This window comes from Podarcis pityusensis (assembly GCF_964106645.2).
Source record: "Podarcis pityusensis genome assembly, chromosome: 15".
NCBI lineage: Eukaryota > Metazoa > Chordata > Lepidosauria > Squamata > Lacertidae > Podarcis > Podarcis pityusensis.
The window spans coordinates 9287264-9305476 of NC_138040.1; the positions used below are offsets into that span (position 1 = coordinate 9287264).

The 18213-nt window shown below is 45.5% G+C and overlaps 1 protein-coding gene and 1 long non-coding RNA gene across 5 annotated transcripts in view; both read left to right on the forward strand.

The window, feature by feature from the left end:
* RAP1GAP2 (RAP1 GTPase activating protein 2) overlaps positions 1–18213 on the forward strand; it is a 194054-nt gene that overhangs the window by 65518 nt on the left and 110323 nt on the right. The gene's annotated exons all lie outside the window — the stretch shown is intronic.
* On the forward strand, positions 4233–6845 carry LOC308464701. The gene is made up of 2 exons (XR_013980131.1): positions 4233–4579; positions 6705–6845. It is a non-coding gene; the product is annotated as an uncharacterized lncRNA (long non-coding RNA).

Below are 18213 nucleotides of genomic sequence, written 5' to 3' on the forward strand. Positions count from 1 at the left end.
CTCTGGTCTGACAAGGAGAGCAAGAAGGAAGGAAAGTCTAAGTTTGGAAGGTTCTGAGACCCTGGGACTAGGAGCCGGCAATTCTGTCAATTTCTGTTTTTCTCCTTTCTGATTTCCACATCAGTCTGTGATTATTTTTATACCTCATGAAAATTCATCAGGGGTTCAGCGCAAATTTCTCCTAATCTACACAAAACGGCAAAGGGGATGGAGGAAAGGTTGCAGCATTTGGAGCTTATGAGTTCTCTGGCTGGTTCTCCCTTGGGTGCTGGATAGTTTCCCGAGTAGAAGCAAAGGCTACCTAGTGAAAGTCACCTACTACAGGTAGTTGTAATTAAGCATCATCTGGAGGGGCATTAAGTTCCTCACCCCTGAGCTAGAGGAAACTATGGTCTGTCTCAATATAAGGCAGCATCAAATGGTCCTTCTTAATGTAAGGTTACCAGATATTTTTTCAATGAATCTGGGGACACTTTTCAACTTCAATGGATTTTGCATGGGTACAGATTTGTAAATCTGGGGACTGTCCCTGGGAAACGGGGGTCTGAGATGTGTACAGTGGCATCTCCTGATGCAACAATGAACTCACCTGTTCCCAAAGGGGTCAAGCATCACTGGGAAATTTGGCTTTCATCTTTTCTGCTAGAAATAAGTCAGGCGGAGTTCATGGGTTCGTTGGCCCAGCAACGGAGATAACATTGTTTCTTCACAGCAACTCCAGTGATTAGCTTTGAGAAGATAAAGTGGTTTCCCCGCACCTCTCTCCCTCTCCCCCTCCTCCTCTGTCTAGTCTGAAGTTAATAACAAAACTCTTTTCAGTGGCTGGGCTTCAGTCAAATGCCCAACGTTGTTAGGAAGCAAAAACTAGAACATGAACTATCTTTGAGATTCATGTTTGTGTGTGTAAGACTGCAAGTGGTTCATACTGATTCTCCATGCAGATGTTTTTAGGGTGACATAATTGGACTAGATAGGTCTTTTTCTTGATCCTATGGGTCCGTTTCTAGTGTCTTATTTTTAGCTGTGTGGTCCTGTTCCTATAGCCCAACCTCCAGCTGCCTGAGTCTGAGAGGCTGCCGGAGTTTTTGCTGCCTGTTCCAAAATGGAAAGGGAAAAGTAATAAATAGATGGCTTCTGACTTTCGGTCCCTGTCTGTGATTACCCTGAAGGTGACAGACCTTCATAGGTGAAGTAAATAAGACAAATAGAGGGGATTTTGCAGGAGACAAATCCATCTGGAGAATTCCCCCTCCTCCTTTCAGGGTCACAATGTTAGTGGAACATAACAAGCTCTCTCCATCTGTCTCTCTTTTCTGTGGCTCATCCATCCCCAGTAAATATATTTATCTCAGAGAGAATGAAGTCATCTGAAGAGTGGGATGAGGTGATGTGATGTGTGTCTGTGTGCACAGAAATGGGGTGATGTGGAACAAAAGGAATACGCATTTGTGAGTGTCATTGTGGTGGTTGTGTGTGTTTTAGAGAGAGAAATAATACTGGTTTTGAAAAAAGAGGCACTTGTAATAACTACTCAATTGTTCCTGCAGAGACGAAAAAAATGACCCAAAAACTATGCTACCATCACTCTGTTTCTCAAGGATATTACTTCATACAAAGTCGTAACATAGCTTCCAATGCTGTCTAGATTTAATTATTTCATTTCTACTCCATTCCCATGCTCTCAGCATAGAAGTTTCTCTGGGGTGGTTTTAATACAATAATGCACATTGCCATGAGCCCCACAGGGACTCATGTCAGGACTAGGTTGGCAAGCCTGGATACAGGTGGAGGTGGCGGCAGCTACATCTGATCAGGGGCTGGGACAGAAGGGCACTATATTGTCCCCTAGAGCCTGGTGCCACCTCTGCAGACGGGAGAAGACCCACCAGTCTCAGAGGATCTCATGTTTGCAATCTTGACCTTCTTGTCAGGAGTTCAGCCTACATTTGAGTAGGACTCTGGCAGAGACACATGCCCGACTGGCATGTTCCTCCCTCCTGGTCTTTCGTTCAGGAGCTTCATAAGCTTTCTTCAGCCGGAACATCACAGCGACTGATGCCAACCGACACCGGCACACTTAGGGATCTGCAGAGTTTGCGCATCATGTGCGTGACAGACCTCAGCAACTCAGCATTTTGGCTAATCTACTTTATTTACATATAAACACACACGGAGCACTGCAACATGGCTCCCTCTCTTTCTAGCATCAGACAGCAAAGGGAGAAAAACAAAGGACAATAGTCCCACTTCACGGAACACAGTAACACAAACATCCTGTTTCCGTCACTTCCCACTCTGTGGAGTCAAAACATATACTGTAATGTGATAGACAACAATCCCATGACTGCAATCATAGAGCAGGAATTCTAACACTTCTCACATAATAAGCGACTGTCTGAAAGCTTGGCGGGTAGGGCATGGAAACCATTGGGACATCTTAGTTGCTTCTGTTCAGCTTTGAACACTTTGCTTGAACTCTTGAGTCATGCCTTCTGAGCTCTGTGTCTGCTGCCAAACCCGTACCATTACATGCTTGAATAATGATCTCTATTTTCCTTACACATATGAGCCTCTATCTCTGTGTGTGCTGGCTGTGAGGCAGGCTACATGATATATAATGGAGCATCTGCCAGGGCCCACTCAAACTGGGACCAAATCCTAAGAATTGCTGTGCTGATTGAGACCAAAGGGCTGTGTGCATTGGCATCCTAAGCATGTTTACTCAGAAGTAAATCCCATTCAGCTTAAGGGGACTTGTTGCTATGCAGGTATCTTATTATTTCACCTGGTTCAGGTAGATGCCTGCTGGACTTCCACAGGCAAGGCTGGATGGCATAATATGTTTCCTTGTTTGCTTACAGCAGTTATGTAATCCGAGATATACTGCTTCTGAATACATAGGTTCTATTTTTAATTGTCATTGCTAATAGCTGTTGCAAGAACCATTCTCTGTATATCTGCCGATTCATTTTTTTAAAAAAAGCTTTTGAAGAATAAGTACAGGGAGTAAGCAAAACAGTTCTGCAATTTTGTCTGCAAATTATATAATACAAATGTTTCCAAAACAAAGCTAGGCTGGCAAATTGCAGGCTACAGCCTGTACTGCATCGATTAAGAAGCATCAATAAAAATAAACAATCATAAAGGAAAACACACAGTGAAATTCTCAGTTTCTAGAGAAGAGAAGCCCAACCTGGTTTTGCTACTGTAAAAGGCAAAGGGAGCCACTTCTTCAGCTATTGACCCGTTGGTGTTTGCAAGCAAAGGCTCACTTTTTTTGATGGTTGGACCAGCAGTTGAGTCCAACCAAACAGCGAGCCAAGTATTTGGATCTTGGTTCCATGAGGATGACCATGAAGGATATCTGTGATCACTTTAGCTTTATTATTATTATTGCAGCAGGAAGGTAAATGGCGTTTCCGTGCTCTCTGGTTTCCATCACGGTGTCCCGTTGCGTCAGAAGTGGTTTAGTCATGCTGGCCACATGACCTGAAAAGCTGTCTGTGGACAAACGCCGGCTCCCTCGGCCTGAAATTAAGATGAGCGCCACACCCCATAGTCGCCTTTGACTGGACTTAAACATCCAGGGGTCCTTTACCTTTACCTTTTTACCTGCTATTATTATTACATTTATATCAGGTTGTGTACAGAGTACTCCCCTTCCATTTCACATTTACAATGACTTTGGGAGGTAAGTTAGGCTAAGATATAATGACTGGTCCCAGCTTACCCAGTGAGCTTTATAGGCTGAGTGAGGATTTGAACCTAAGTCTCTCTGCTCCTAGTCCAACACTTTAACCACCACCTTATATTGTAGCTGGTGTCTCTGAGCGTAGGAAATATTGCTGTAACTGCTCTCTGGAACTGGCATTGCAGTGTCAGTGAGGTGAAGACTATACAGGACCGCAATGTTCAGAGATGCTGTAATTCTGTATATAAGTTGCTGGAGGTATTTAGAGGTACACTGCCTCTGAATGTGGAGTCTCAGTTAAAACGGTACCCTACTGCTTTTGACAGTCATGGTGCCCCCCAAAGAATCCTGGGAACTGTAGTTTGTTAAGGGTGACGCCTCTCACAGGCCCACAATTCCCAGAGTGGTTTAACAACCAGCCCATCTTCCCAAGGAACTGTTCTAACTGTAGCTCTGTGAGGGGAATAGGGGGTTATCCCAATAACTCCCAACACCCTTAAACTACAGCCCGCAGGATTATTTGACAGACATAAAGGCTGTTAAAGTGCTTTAAATGTGGCCATAGAGCCTTGTTCAGATGGTACCCAGTGCATAAGCTTGCAAGTCTCTCTCTGTTCCAAACCCACCCAGCCTTCTGATGTGTTTTAGACAAGCGCGTCTCCTTCCCTTATCTCTAAGCTCCATGTGGTGCACACCACCAGGACATCTCTTCCTCGGAAGTTGCCGTCATACCATTCAGAAAACCCAACCTGCCAGAAGCGGAATCGATAGATTCACACTTATCAGGCCCTGCCATTCCAGCCAAGGAGTGAAAGACCTGGCGGGACCTTTCATGCTCAGTGCTTGCTCTCTTTCCTTGATGGAAGCCTACTACAGACATTTTTTGCGGTAAGATTTTAGAATAATAGAATTTCAGAGCTTTGAACTGTTGGTTTCAGTGAATAAGATCAGTGAAGGGAGGATTGTAGAACTGCTGAGTGCCATTGGGCATGTGCAGAGTGCTTTGCTTCTCAGTGCTGAATAACCACAGCTCTACCACCATGCTACTGTAATATGCCAAGGTCTTGTTTGTTTGTTTATTTATTTATTTCACTTCTACGCCACCTTTCTTCCAAGGAGCTCAAGATGGTGTGCATAGCTCTTCTCCCCTTGTCACCCCCACAACAACCTTGTGGGGTAGTCTAGCCTGAGAGTGAGGGACTGACTCCAAGGTCAGTCAGTGAGCTTCATGGCCGAGTGGGGATTCGAACCCCAGTCTCCCAGGTCCCAGTCCAACAAGGTTCAGCCCTGTCTTGTAAAACTCCAGTTCATGAGTTTGGAACCCTGTCAGCTATGTTATTGCAAGTCAGCTGTCTTATCCCAGGTCAGACTGTCTGTCTAGCCCAGTATGGTCAATTCTGACTGGCAGCAACCTTCTAGGGTCCTTGGACAGAGGTCGTCCCCATCATCTGCTGTCTGAACTTTTTCAAACTACAAATGCCTAGAGCTGAACCTGGGACATTTTGTAGACAAAGCACATGCTCTACTGCTGAGCTTTGTCTAGAGAGGGGCAAGTCTGAGAATTTCAGCTTCTTATTTTTCCATCCTTAGGTTCGGTTCTCTGCATTTCTACATCAGCTTGCATTTAAAAAGAACCCAAAACCCTGCCAAAAACTCATTCCTCCTGATAAGAACATTCTGCATGTTATTTCCCCTAATCTACACGTTTCTTTTGCAAAGCAATTGACCCTAGTACACATTTTCTGCATGTTATTTTCATTGATATATCCGTTCCCTCACACCAGTATGTGCATTTTTGTGCCCATTACTCTTTACTGCAAATTTCAGAGAAGCACAAATTTGGAAGGACGGCTCCGTTTCAGTTTGCGAATCATTTTGCAAAGTGAAAATAAGCAGGTTCACCTTTAAATGCGAACCTCGCCCAATTTCTCCTCCATCCCTAGTTAATGACCCATTGTGCAACCTGTAAAGAATATATTCTAGATTGCTCAGAATCAACATCTGGCATGAGAGAATAGGGCTTCCGGGTGGTCTTCAAGCCCCAATACTTCTCTGCTAAATAAATAAATAAATTACACACCAGATTCTGATAATGCAGATGGCCATTTCAAAAAACAACAACACAGAAAACGCAGTCAATCTGCCAGGAACACATGCTGTTCGCAAATTCCATATGCTGGGAATGTAGCACAATTATCAAGCCAGCTTGGATGTATTTAAAGGTGGATTAGTTCACAGTTACATCTGTATGGGAGGCCCACTATTGCTACAAAGATATATCTGCATCTGCCTATCTGTCTGTCTGTCTACCTCTCTATCTCAAGCTCTGTCTTAGAAGAAGTCAACTCTCCCTCTCCTTTGAGGCTCGCTAAAGAGAGTGCGATTTGCTGGTGGCTAAATGGGAAGTGGCTTGCAGAACAACCTATTGAAAGTAAATATTAGTTGACTGCCTCCTTCAGCCCCTGCCGTTTAATGGCCTGTGAGATAAAGATACCATATGGGTTATGGATTTTCACTCCCAGGTCTCTTAGTTTTGAGGAGGATTTTTTTTTTTAAACTAAGCAGATTACTGCTTTTAGCTGAGCCTTACAAAACAAACATGCCTAGCAGAACAAGATGGAGCTTTCTCATTGAAATCTGGGAAAGGGAGTTTATTATGAGGCCCGAGCAACAAAACAAAACCCCATTATTCCCTCCTTCAGAACACAACCCTGACTGCCTTCTGCTAGGGTAAAACCCACAGTGGCAGAATCACTGTTGATCATAACCCACCTCTCCCCCCAAAGGCCAAAAGACTACCTATTTATGGTCTATGGAGAGCTGAAGATGGAATGGGTGGTGACAGCAGGATAATGTGCATTCAGAAACCAAACTTCTCTAGGTAGGAATACCCATACCAATAATTAGTTGAGCCAAATGCCCCCCTCTGAAGGACACCTCAGCTAGCTCATTACTAGTTCTGCTCAGCTCTGCAATTGTTTTCGTTTTTGTTTTATTGCTTATTAAATTCAAGTGATGGAGGAAACATTGAAAAGTGTGTGATGAACGAATGGTTCGCGGGAAGATGTATAAACACCCTTCAAGCAAATCAGGTGTATTGCTGTATAACTGTTCTATAAACAAGCCAGAACAATAAAAGCTGGATGTAATCTAACCTTCATGTGAGCTTTGTGCAAGCAAAAGGATCGACTGGTCAAATAGAGGGGCCCAAATTAGAAAAAAATTAAAGCTTGTGTTTAACAAAACAGTATAGGAATATGATTTCCGATCCAGATCTCCCAGCATGCTAACACATAATTGAGATGCAAATCGGTAGGATTTTGCTCGGCATTACGTCTTGGTTTTAGCACCCTGCCATCAAAACAACGTATTTCAAACATCTCAACACTTCAGAGCAGCAAACTTCAAGCACATTGTGTAAGAACCGACAGTGCTGTCTCAAGCAACGTGGAGTCTCCTAATTGCCTTTCTGCTGTGCTGTGGTTTGATATCTTGGTGCATAAACAGACTGCAAGATGCTTTTGAAGGCTGTTGATCAGGACTGCTCAACAGAACCCTGTTTCAAGTCACAGATTATATATATCAGGCATGCATCCCGGAGAGATTCACATGAAGATCTGCAGTTACAGCCTTGGGAAATCTGCCAAATTCTTCTCACCTCTTTTTAAGTAGATATTAAGGCAGCAGCCTTGCACGTCAAAGATGGGAAACATTTGGCAGTCTAGATGTTGTTGGGCTACAACTCCCATGAGATCCACCCAGCATGGACCAGGGATTATGGAAGTTGTGGTTCAACAACATCTGGAGGATATTGCATTGGATACCCCTGTTGTACAACATCTGGAACACCACACAATTCATGGCCCTCATGGATACCACCAACCACGATACCTTTCTGGAGACGTTGTCCGAGTTAGGTGTGGGTGGCACCCCTTTGTAGTGGTTCCAGTCCTATTTGGGTGGTCTGTTCCAAAGGGTGATGCTGCTGGGCCCCAAAGAACCTTCCATATGGAATTCCCCAGGGTTCATTTTCATCCTCTATACTGTTCAACATCTACAGTGGTACCTCTAGTTACGAACTTAATTCGTTCCGGAGGTCCGTTCTTAACCTGAAACTGTTCTTAACTAGAGGCGTGCTTTCGCTAATGGGGCCTCTTGCTGCCGCTGCGCCGCCGGCACACAATTTACATTCTCATCCTGGGGCAAAGTTCTCAACTCGAGGTAACTCTTCCAGGTTAGTGGAATTTGTAACCTGAAGCATTTGTAACCTGAGGCATTTGTAACTCGAGCTACCACTGTACATGAAACTGCTGAGTGGGGGTATTTAAAATCACTTGGATGTCAGTCGCTTTGAATAATAATAATAATAATAATAATAATAATAATAATAATATATTTATATCCTGCCCATCTGTCTGGGTTTCCCCAGCCACTCTGGGCAGCTCCCAACAGAATATTAAAAACATGATAAAACATCAAACATTAAAAACTTCCCTAAATAGGGTTGCCTTCAGATGTCTTCTAAAAGTCAGATAGTTGTTTATTTACTTGACATCTGATGGAAGGGCGTTCCACAGGGCGGGTGCCACTACCAAGAAGGCCTAGTTCTGCCTAGTTCTCTGTAACTTCACTTCTCGCAGGGAGGGAACCGTTAGAAGGCCCTCAGAGGTGGACTTCAGTGTCTGGGCTGAACGATGTGGGTGGAGATGCTCCTTCTTTGAAGAGGAGATGAATACTATGTGACACAAAGGGGCGGCAAGCAATATTGTTAGAGTTGAGCTGTGGTTTTGCAACAGAATTGGGGCAGGATGCTTTCCTTGAAAGAGCAGAAGGTTAACAACCGCAACAAATGCCATGTTTGTGATCGGGAGCTTCCACCTACACATGTGACAGGTGGAAGTCATTATTTGCTTCAGCTAAAGGTTATGGCCTAGTTGCATTAATGCAGCCTTCAAAGAAGCGAAATCCCTCTTTTAAGCAAGGAGGCAGTTTCTCCCACCTGCCCCTAACCCGCCTCCTCTTGCTATGTTACTGTGAGTGGCAAAAGAACAGAACAGTAGGAAGGCACAAGTCGCCATCAACATACTTATTTTCATTTATTTATTTCATAAAATTTATACAACACTTGGTTGTAAATATGAAAAAAAAACCCTCAAAGGAGTTTACAAAAAGAGGAAACAATTAAAATCAAGGAAAAATTACACCAATATTTTAAAACATGCAAAGTTAAAATACTAAAACTGATACTAAAACAGCGAGGGGGTTGGGAGGGGAGAGGGAAATGGTTTCAGAACACCCACCTCCTTCCCCACCACTTTTTGTGTTTTCATCAGAGTGGGTTTTTTGTATTATAAAAAAGTAATAATTGCTTTTTACCCACAAGACACCACAGTGAAAGCAGGAAACACCTTCGGACTACATTATTTAAGGCCAAATCTGAGTGAAGGTAAATTTGAGTGATAGCAATATCTCCTAGCCTTTGCACCCAGGAGAATAGGGAGAGTGAACTTTTTTTGGGGGGGGGATATTGAAAGGGGGAGGGACGCGGGTGGCGCTGTGGGTTAAATCACAGAGCCTAGGGCTTGCTGATAAGAAGGTCAGCGGTTCGAATCCCCTCGATGGGGTGAGCTCCCGTTGCTCGGTCCCTGCTCTTGCCAACCTAGGGGTTCGAAAGGACGTCAAAATGCAAGTAGATAAATAGGGACCGCTCTGGCGGGAAGGTAAACGCCATTTCCATGTGCTGCTTTGGTTCGTCAGAAGCGGCTTAGTCATGCTGGCCACATGACCCGGAAGCTGTACGCCGGCTCCCTCGGCCAATAAAGCGAGATGAGTGCCGCAACCCCAGAGTCGGTCACGACGGGACCTAATGGTCAGGGGTCCTTTTACCTTTACCTTACTGAAAGGGGGTCCATTCCTGGAGCCAGTGAAAAGTGTGGCAAAGTTGGAAGGGGGATTTTGGCTTGGCAAAGGCCCCATCTGTTCAATACATATAAGGTGGTTTAACAATCTACCCCTCTTCCCAGGGAACTCTGGGAGCTGAAGCTCTGTGAATTAATAAGGGTCTCCTTAACAAACCACAGTCCCCAGGATTATTTGGGAGAAGCTACGGTTGTTTAAGGTGGAATGATACTGTTTTACGTGCAAAAATGCGGATGGGGCCCAAATTTATTGCATGAGTCTACATCCCAGCAATCATTTTAGAAAGCATATTACTTCTGTGTATAGCAAATCTATGTAAGAATGGAGGCTAAATAAGTTATTGGGCATAATAGTTCCTTCTCAGAAAACTATCAGGCCTAACATTCTACTATCTTTAACGGCAAAATGAGTATGTTTAAATCACCCAATTCACTAGCAAAATGGAGCAGAACGTCTGTATCACAATGTCTTATTTCCTCCACTTGGTGAATTTATTTCCATTTAATGCTGAGCTCTTGGAATCTGCATCATTTTCAAACGAGGTCCCAATTTGCAGCCAAGGTCAGAAAATGCTTAAAATATCAATTAGGACATAGCAGAATTGAAGGGACAGGTGAAATCTATGGTATTCTCTGCTTTTTGCATTTTGTGTGTGTGTGGTGGAGCTGTGAAATGGGGCAAAAATATCCTCCTATTTAGAATAATGACAAAAAAGTGCTGCCCTCACTCTGAATGGGCTCTGCGAAGTCAAATAGTTTGCAAGGGCAGATTGTGGCCCAGTCTTGTCTAGAAGTTTACAGGCAGTGCTTATATTAGATACCTTAAGATTTATTTAGGAAGCCTTTGTCTTCCTGGAAAAGCATGTTCCCTTTTCTCAGAGCATTGTAGGAACACAAATTATTTAGCTAATGGCTAAATACAAGAATGGCTTGACATATACCGTTGTTAATAATTAGCTTGCAGACGGGAAAAGGTTGAGTCCATTGATGGTGACACCTGATTTCTTTTGTAAAGTTTGAGATTTTATATATATATTTGGTGTATTTTTGCGGTTTTCACTTTGCCGAGGTTCAGGCAAGTTCTCAGGGAGGTGTACAAAGTCAGAGACTAAAAAGAAGAAAAGAAAACGATGTTGCAAGCAGCTTTGAAACATAGAACCATATACTGTATTTTTCGCTCTATAAGACGCACCAGACCACAAGACGCACCTAGTTTTTGGAGGCGGAAAACAAGAATTTTTTCCCCCCTGAATCTCAGAAGCCAGAACAGGAAGAGGGATCGCTGTGCAGTGAAAGCAGCAATCCCTCTTGCTGTTCTGGCTTCTGGGATAGCTGTGCAGCCTGCATTTGCTCCATAAGACGCACACACATTTCCCCTTACCTTTTAGGAGGGAAAAAGTGAGTCATAGAGCAAAAAATACGGTAGCTTGTCTTCTTATAGCAGGCCAGACCATTGGTCCATCTAGCTCAGCACTGTCTACACACTGACTGGCTGTAGCTCAGTGCACAAGCATCTGCACTGCATTCAGAAGGCTCCAGGTTCAGTGCCTAGCATCTCCAAGGAGGGCTGAGAGCCCTGGAGAGCTAGTACTAAGCTAGATGCTCCATTGCTTTGACTAGTCCAGGCATGGCCAAACTTAGCTCTCCAGCTGTTTTGGGACTACAACTCCCATCATCCCTAGCTAACAGGACCAGTGGTCAGGGATGATGGGAATTGTAGTCCCAAAACAGCTGGAGGGCCAAGTTTGGCCCTGCCTGGACTAGGCCCAAAGCAATTTCCCAGAATCCCTTTGCAAAAAGAGACCATAGCTCAGCTTCAGAGGACCTCCCTCGTATGCAGATGGTCCCAGGTTCCTAGTGGCATCTCCAGGCAGCGGTAGAGCAAGCCGATTGGGTGCCTGGGCCAGTCGCCCACAGGGTTGGGCGAGCCAAGGCCTCCGAGGAGTCTGCCTGCCACCTCCCACTCAGCCACCCTATAGCTGGGGGGGGGGGAGGCAGTGGACGGACCATTTGGGGCAGCGTGGAGCCTGTGGGTGCCCAAGCCACAACTTCACTCCCAGGAGAGATGCGTGGCTTGGGCATGCTGCAGGCCCTGCGGTGAGTGCCACCCGGCATTTTGTCACCCCCCTCAGTGGTGACACCCGGGGTGGACCGTCCCCACCGCCCCCTTCCTCCGCCCCTGTCTCCAGGCAGGACTGGGAGAGACTCCCTGTATGAAACCCCGGAGAGACATTGCTCATCGATGAAGACAATACTGAGCTGGGCGGACCAAGGATCTGGCTCAGTTAAAGGCAGCTTTCCATGTTCAACATGTAGCTCAGTTTGTTAGAGCAAGGTGCTGGTAATCCCAAGGTTGCAGGTTCAATCCCCATATGGGGCAGCTGCACATTCCTGGACTAGATGATCTGCAGGGTCCCTTAAGGTAAAGGTAAAGGGACCCCTGACCATTAGGTCCAGTCGTGACCGACTCTGGGGTTGCGGCGCTCATCTCACTTTATTGGCCGAGGGAGCCGGTGTACAGCTTCCAGGTCAAGTGGCCAGCATGACTAAGCCGCTTCTGGTGAACCAGAGCAGCACACGGAAATACCATTTACCTTCCCGCCGGAGCGGTCCCTATTTATCTACTTGCACTTTGATGTGCTTTCGAACTGCTAGGTTGGCAGGAGCTGGGACCGAGCAACGGGAGCTCACCCCGTCGTGGGGATTCGAACCGCCGACCTTCTGATCGGCAAGTCCTAGGCTCTGTGGTTTAACCCACAGCGCCACCCGCGTCCCTTACCATTCTACAATGGTAGAACCCCGCAGGGTCCCTTACCATTCTACAATTCTATGATTCCTACAGCTGGCATTTTGGATTGGCAGCAAGGTGGGTCCTCCTGAAGGTTTGGGCCATTGGCAACTGCCCAACAGTGCTGACCCCTAACTCTGGCCCATAATGTATAATATCAATAGTGCCGCCTTAAATCATGATTCTATTTGCACAGAGCCAGTTCCTAAGAATTCTGTGTGTATACAGATGGACACTTTTCCAGAACCAGTTGCTATACAGGTTTGCAAAATGGACCATCCAAATAGCCTGCCATAAAAATGGAGCAACCAAAGACCAGAGTAGATTTGCAAAGCAGACAGGAATTAAACAAAGATATTTTCAAATGGGATCTGTATTTTAATTGGCCTTGACAGTTAGAAGGCATACATCCGAGCAGTTTCTGTTTTTACCAACGACCCTTTCTAATAATGTGAATGTGTTTGAACCCATCTCTTGATATAACCAAGGTTCGTGAACTAGGGTCAAAGTTTGCTGTCACCTTGCCACCGGTTGGCATTTCTAGATTTCTCATTTTCTTAGAAAAGTGGCAACTAGGAGTCTTGATGAATAGGCCACAGTTGGAGTACGCAAATGATATATTCACCATGGCATCTAATTGACTGTGTGTGTGTAGGACCTTTTTGTCCTTCTGAAATTATACTCTCTATCTAGCAGCAAAGCTCCCTTCTTTGAAGAATAAATGTCAAGGAATTTTAATAGACTTTCCCCCTTCGCATAGCTAATGGAACTCTATTTCCTAAAGGTCATGCAAACTGAAGTGTGTGTTCACATACCAGTAGTTTGAACTTGCAGTTTCCTGGCATATTTTTGGCTGCTGCTGGGACTTCCCATCCCCCCAGCATGAGCTTTATTCGAATGTAGGAAGGGACAATTTATCTTTCCTGGTCCAACATGGAATTTGCTCCCACAAGAGGTAGTGGTGACCACCAAATAGCATGGCTTTAAAAGAGGATTAGGCTGACTGATAAGGCTATCAATAGTTGCTAGCCACAGTGGCAATGCTTTTCCTCTTAGCAGTATGCCACTAAATGCCAGTTGCTGGAAACCGCAGGAGGAGAGAATACTGTTGCTTATGGTCTTTGCATCTGGTTGACCACTGTGAGAACAGGAGGCTGACTAGATGGCCTGATTCATCTGGTGAAAAGCAGCATGATGACATCCTTACAATTTTCTTCTATAGTAAGAAAACTCATCTTGAAAATTCACCAGCAGTTTAGTACAAATTTCATTTAACACACATATTTGCAAGCAATTTAGCTTAGTATAATGCTTTCTGTATGTTACTTTAACTAATACAGTGGTACCTCAGATTATATATGCTTCAGGTTACATACGCTTCAGGTTACAGACTCCACTAACCCAGAAATAGTGCCTCGGGTTAAGAACTTTGCTTCAGAATGAGAACAGAAATCGTGCTCTGGCGCCGTGGTGACAGCAGGAGGCCCCATTAGCTAAAGTGGTGCTTCAGGTTAAGAACAGTTTCAGGTTAAGAACAGACCTCCAGAACGAATTAAGTTCTTAACCCGAGGTACCACTGTATATGCATTTTTATGAACAGGTTAACCTCTTCTATGCATTGTTTATATATTTCTTGACTGGAGAACTGCCTTGCAATATTCAGAGCAGTGTGAGTTTTGAATGATGGCTGTTTTTTATTTGTGTATTGTTTCAGGAAGTGTGAATTAGGTAGGTTCTGTTGGTATATTTTGTATTTGGCTGAAGGAAAAAATACTTAGGTGTTATAAAAAGAAGAATTCCCTGGACGTACTCTTTGATGAGAGAACCCCAGCAGAGATTTAAAATCACAGAACATGCAGCAATGTAAAGCATAGAAATATAGGCTGTAATACCTTTAAAATATGCCCTTCTAAGTTGCTTCCAAAGTGACCCACTTTCCTTTGCATAGAAAGAGCCTACATGTTTGGTAAGTTAAAAATGCTTTACTTACAAACGGTTCAAAGGTCAGATTCATGTGCTTTTCCATACAGCAGTAAGAAAACACAGGCAGTAAAATGTAGGTTCCAATGTGATGAGGGTTTCTAAATTATTTTTATAGAAACACAAAGATGGCTTGCTTAAGCCACACAGTCTAAGCATCCAGCTTAGACCTCCTTACTGATAGGGTTCACATGGTTGAATGGGGAAGAACAAAGGCTAGACAGCTCTTCCTCCCAAGGTGGCCCATTGGCTCCTGTGTGGGCTCCCAGACAAAACCTGTTCCTGGACCCTTTTAATGGGGTACCTGCTCAGTTAAGGATCCAACCCAATGCCTTATCTGCCAAAAGTTGTGACGTTTTCTATTAGGCAGGCGAAAACTGTAGACCAGCCAATTTGCCTGCAAGAAACAAATTGCTCCCTGGCCCCAAATATGGCGACCACATCCCTGCCCTGTGCAGTCCCCTGACTGGCTAATTCAGACAGCCATTGGCCAATGTCCCATGTTGCAGGAGGGGGAGGCACTGAGAATCCCACGTACGGCTGTATGGGGAAAAGACAATGGTCCCTGAGGCGACCATCCCATGGCCAGGCCATGCAGCAAATGCCATATCTCTGGAGCCCCAGGAAAGTGGAAATTCTGGATGACAGTGGTTACATCTTAGGTGTCATATACCTTGCTGCCTTTAGGAGTGCGCAGCTTGACAATGCTAATCTGTAGGCGACTGGCAAAGGTGAGCTGTGATCTAGGAACTGAACTAGGATTCAGGGCCAAGAGACCAGCCCAGAGTCAGATCCAAGTTATGCACAAAGAAACACCAGAGGCAGGAAGATCTTCCTGCTCAGGAAAGACCAAACAGGAAGTCTTCTATACCCCTACCTTCCCAAGAGGGAATAAAGGCCAAGGTGGGTAGGGCTAACCCAGAGCATGTTTCACTGCCATGAATATGTTCCAAGCTGCTGTTCTTTTAACTCACCACATGGGGCAGCAACATGCACCAAATGGAAGGTGCTCAGTTTCAGCCTGATGAAACATTACCATTTGTAAATAGTATTGTCCTATCTGTAGTGTGTGTGTGTGTGTGTGTGTGTGTGTGTGGACAAAGGCTGTGCATTTGATATTGTGGTCCCAAACTAAAGAGAGGTTTGAAAGGTCATAACCAGCGCATATGAACTGTGGACTCAGAGAGGTCTAGCTTATGGCCAGATCCCTTTGCTCTGGAGTTCATTTCAGGTCATGGATTTTCTCTCAGCTGAGATCTACAAACTGGCAATGTGGAAAATACAGTTTTAGCAGAGCTACAGGAAGTGTGAGTGATGCAGCGCCTGGCAAATGTGACATTAATGTAGCATCAGAATCAGCCTTAAGGGTCAAACCAGACATTTGGAGCTTTTTACCCTAGTTTATGCCTTCTTTTCAGCACATTACTTTGCCTGGGAACCTCAATGAAAAATTCAGAAAAGTGCAAAATGTGAAGCAGAATTGCATTTCAACTGTAAACAGCCTCCATGCTACTCTTTCAACCTTCGAAACCTGGAGGTTTAAAGAGCAGCGTGAGGCTGCTAGGGAAGGGGCTTCCAAACAGCTCCATTCTGTGCTTTGAAATCTGGACAGTCTGGGCTTTAAAGGGCAGTGTTATTGTGTCATGGTGACATCAGGGGATTGATAGGTGAGTCGCTCACCTGTCAAATTTGGCCCTCCAGAAGTGGGGAAATAGGGATCTGGCTCCCTGGCTGGTGAAGTTTCCTCAACATGTGGTCTAGATGGGCCTCATGATCTGGTCCTCCAGGACTCAGATGTTCTTAAACATCAGCGTTTTGAGCAGGGCATTTCATTTTTGGAGGCCGTCCACCTCTGAATACCAGTTGTTGGGGAATGACAACAGGGGAGGGCTGTTCCCTTCACTCCCTGCTCCGGTGCTCCATGGAGTTTCCTGGTTGGTCACTGTGCAAAAACAGGATGCTGGACCTTTAGTCTGATCAGGCAGGGCTCTCCATATGCTATCACTAGCCTAAAGCAGGCATGTCCAACTTCCAAGAGACTGTGATCTACTCCCACCATAAATAATCTGGCAGTGATCTACCCATTGAATTGACCAGAATTGTTCAGCTTTTTTTGGGGGGGAGGATTGATTGGAATTGTTGAGTTTTTTTGGGGGAGGATGAGCCAAAGTTTTGTGTGTGTGTGTTTGGGGGGCAATCAATCAGGAACCCACAACTGACCAGGAACGACCAGGGACACTCTGTGGTTGACCGGTAGATCACAATCGACCCGTTAGACATGCCTGGCCTAGAGAATGCATCGCAGGGAGTTACATGAGATTACCTTCGGGTTACAGTTCTATGGTTCTAGGAATTTATTGCATTCTCTGGCAATGACTGCATCTTGAGCTCTGTGGAGACATCTTGACAGGACTGGCCTGAGGGAGGAGGAGGAGGAGGAGGAGGAGGAGGAGGAAGAAGAAGAAGAAGAAGAAGAAGAAGAAGAAGAAGAGGAGGAGGAGGAGTTTGGATTTGATATCCCGCTTTATCACTACCCTAAGGAGTCTCAAAGTGGCTAACAATCTCTTTTCCCTTCCTCCCCCACAACAAACACTCTGTGAGGTGAGTGAGGCTGAGAGACTTCAGAGAAGTGTGACTAGCCCAAGGTCACCCAGCAGCTGCATGTGGAGGAGCAGGGAAGCGAACCCAGTTCACCAGATTACGAGTCCACCGCTCTTAACCACCACACCACACTGGCTCTCTGGGAACTGTCAGAATGGGACTCTGGGGAGGAGCATAGCAGACTAGTGGCTGTTGACTTGGACCCTAGGGAGGGCCTGAGCAGACTGCTAGGTCATCAGACACCTCAGTGGTGCCAGAGTTGCTTCCCACACCCCAAGAGCCCCATCCCATCTACCGAGAGATCTGACCATGAGTTGGCCTCGTTGACTCTACCTTTGTCAACAAGGGTGCAAGAGATATCTGCGACAGTAAGAACAGACTCAGAAAACCCAGCCTACTGGATGGGAGTGCCTGTTTGCTTGCCTAGTCCCTTGGCCTGGAGTGCCAACCATGTGGATGACCACGTCTTCCCTGCTTTTCAAGACGAGAGCCCAGGGGGCATGTCAAACATTGCTGAACCTTTGCCACAACCACTGACAGACTGTAACCTGAATTGCGTGCCGTGGGAATCTACGCCTGAAAATCCTTTGGCAGAAAGCAAGCGAGGCCAAGCAACACGTCCACCAATGGGGGCCAGGACAGGCTCTGGTTTTTCTCTGCGAGTTAGGAAAGGGCACCATCGAAAGGGCATTGGTACAAACGGGTGGTGGTGCCCTTTCAGAGGCAGAAAGGACGAGCCATTCCGCTTCTTTGCCCTGAATGCCTCTGAAAAATCGGACTCATAAACTACATCTGCTGGGAGGTAGTCAGGTGCATCCCACAGTTACTTAGACAAATCAGTTTGGGCTTCATTGATTCTGAGGGTCACATTTCCACAGAGAAGAAGTGCCCTTGAACAGTTGGTTGGATGTACAGTGGTACCTCGGGTTACATACGCTTCAGGTTACATATGCTTCAGGTTACCTACTCTGCTAACCCAGAAATAGTGCTTCAGGTTAAGAACTTTGCTTCAGGATGAGAACAGAAATCGTGCTCCGGCGGGGCGGCGGCAGCAGGAGGCCCCATTAGCTAGAGTGGTGCTTCAGGTTAAGAACAGTTTCAGGTTAAGAACGGACCTCCGGAACGAATTAACTACTTAACCTGAGGTACCACTGTATCCGACAGAAGCGAGCAGTGAAAGTCATCCTTTTGTTGCCCATCAGGCCTGCTTGTGTGCTCCTTTAACACCCCCACCC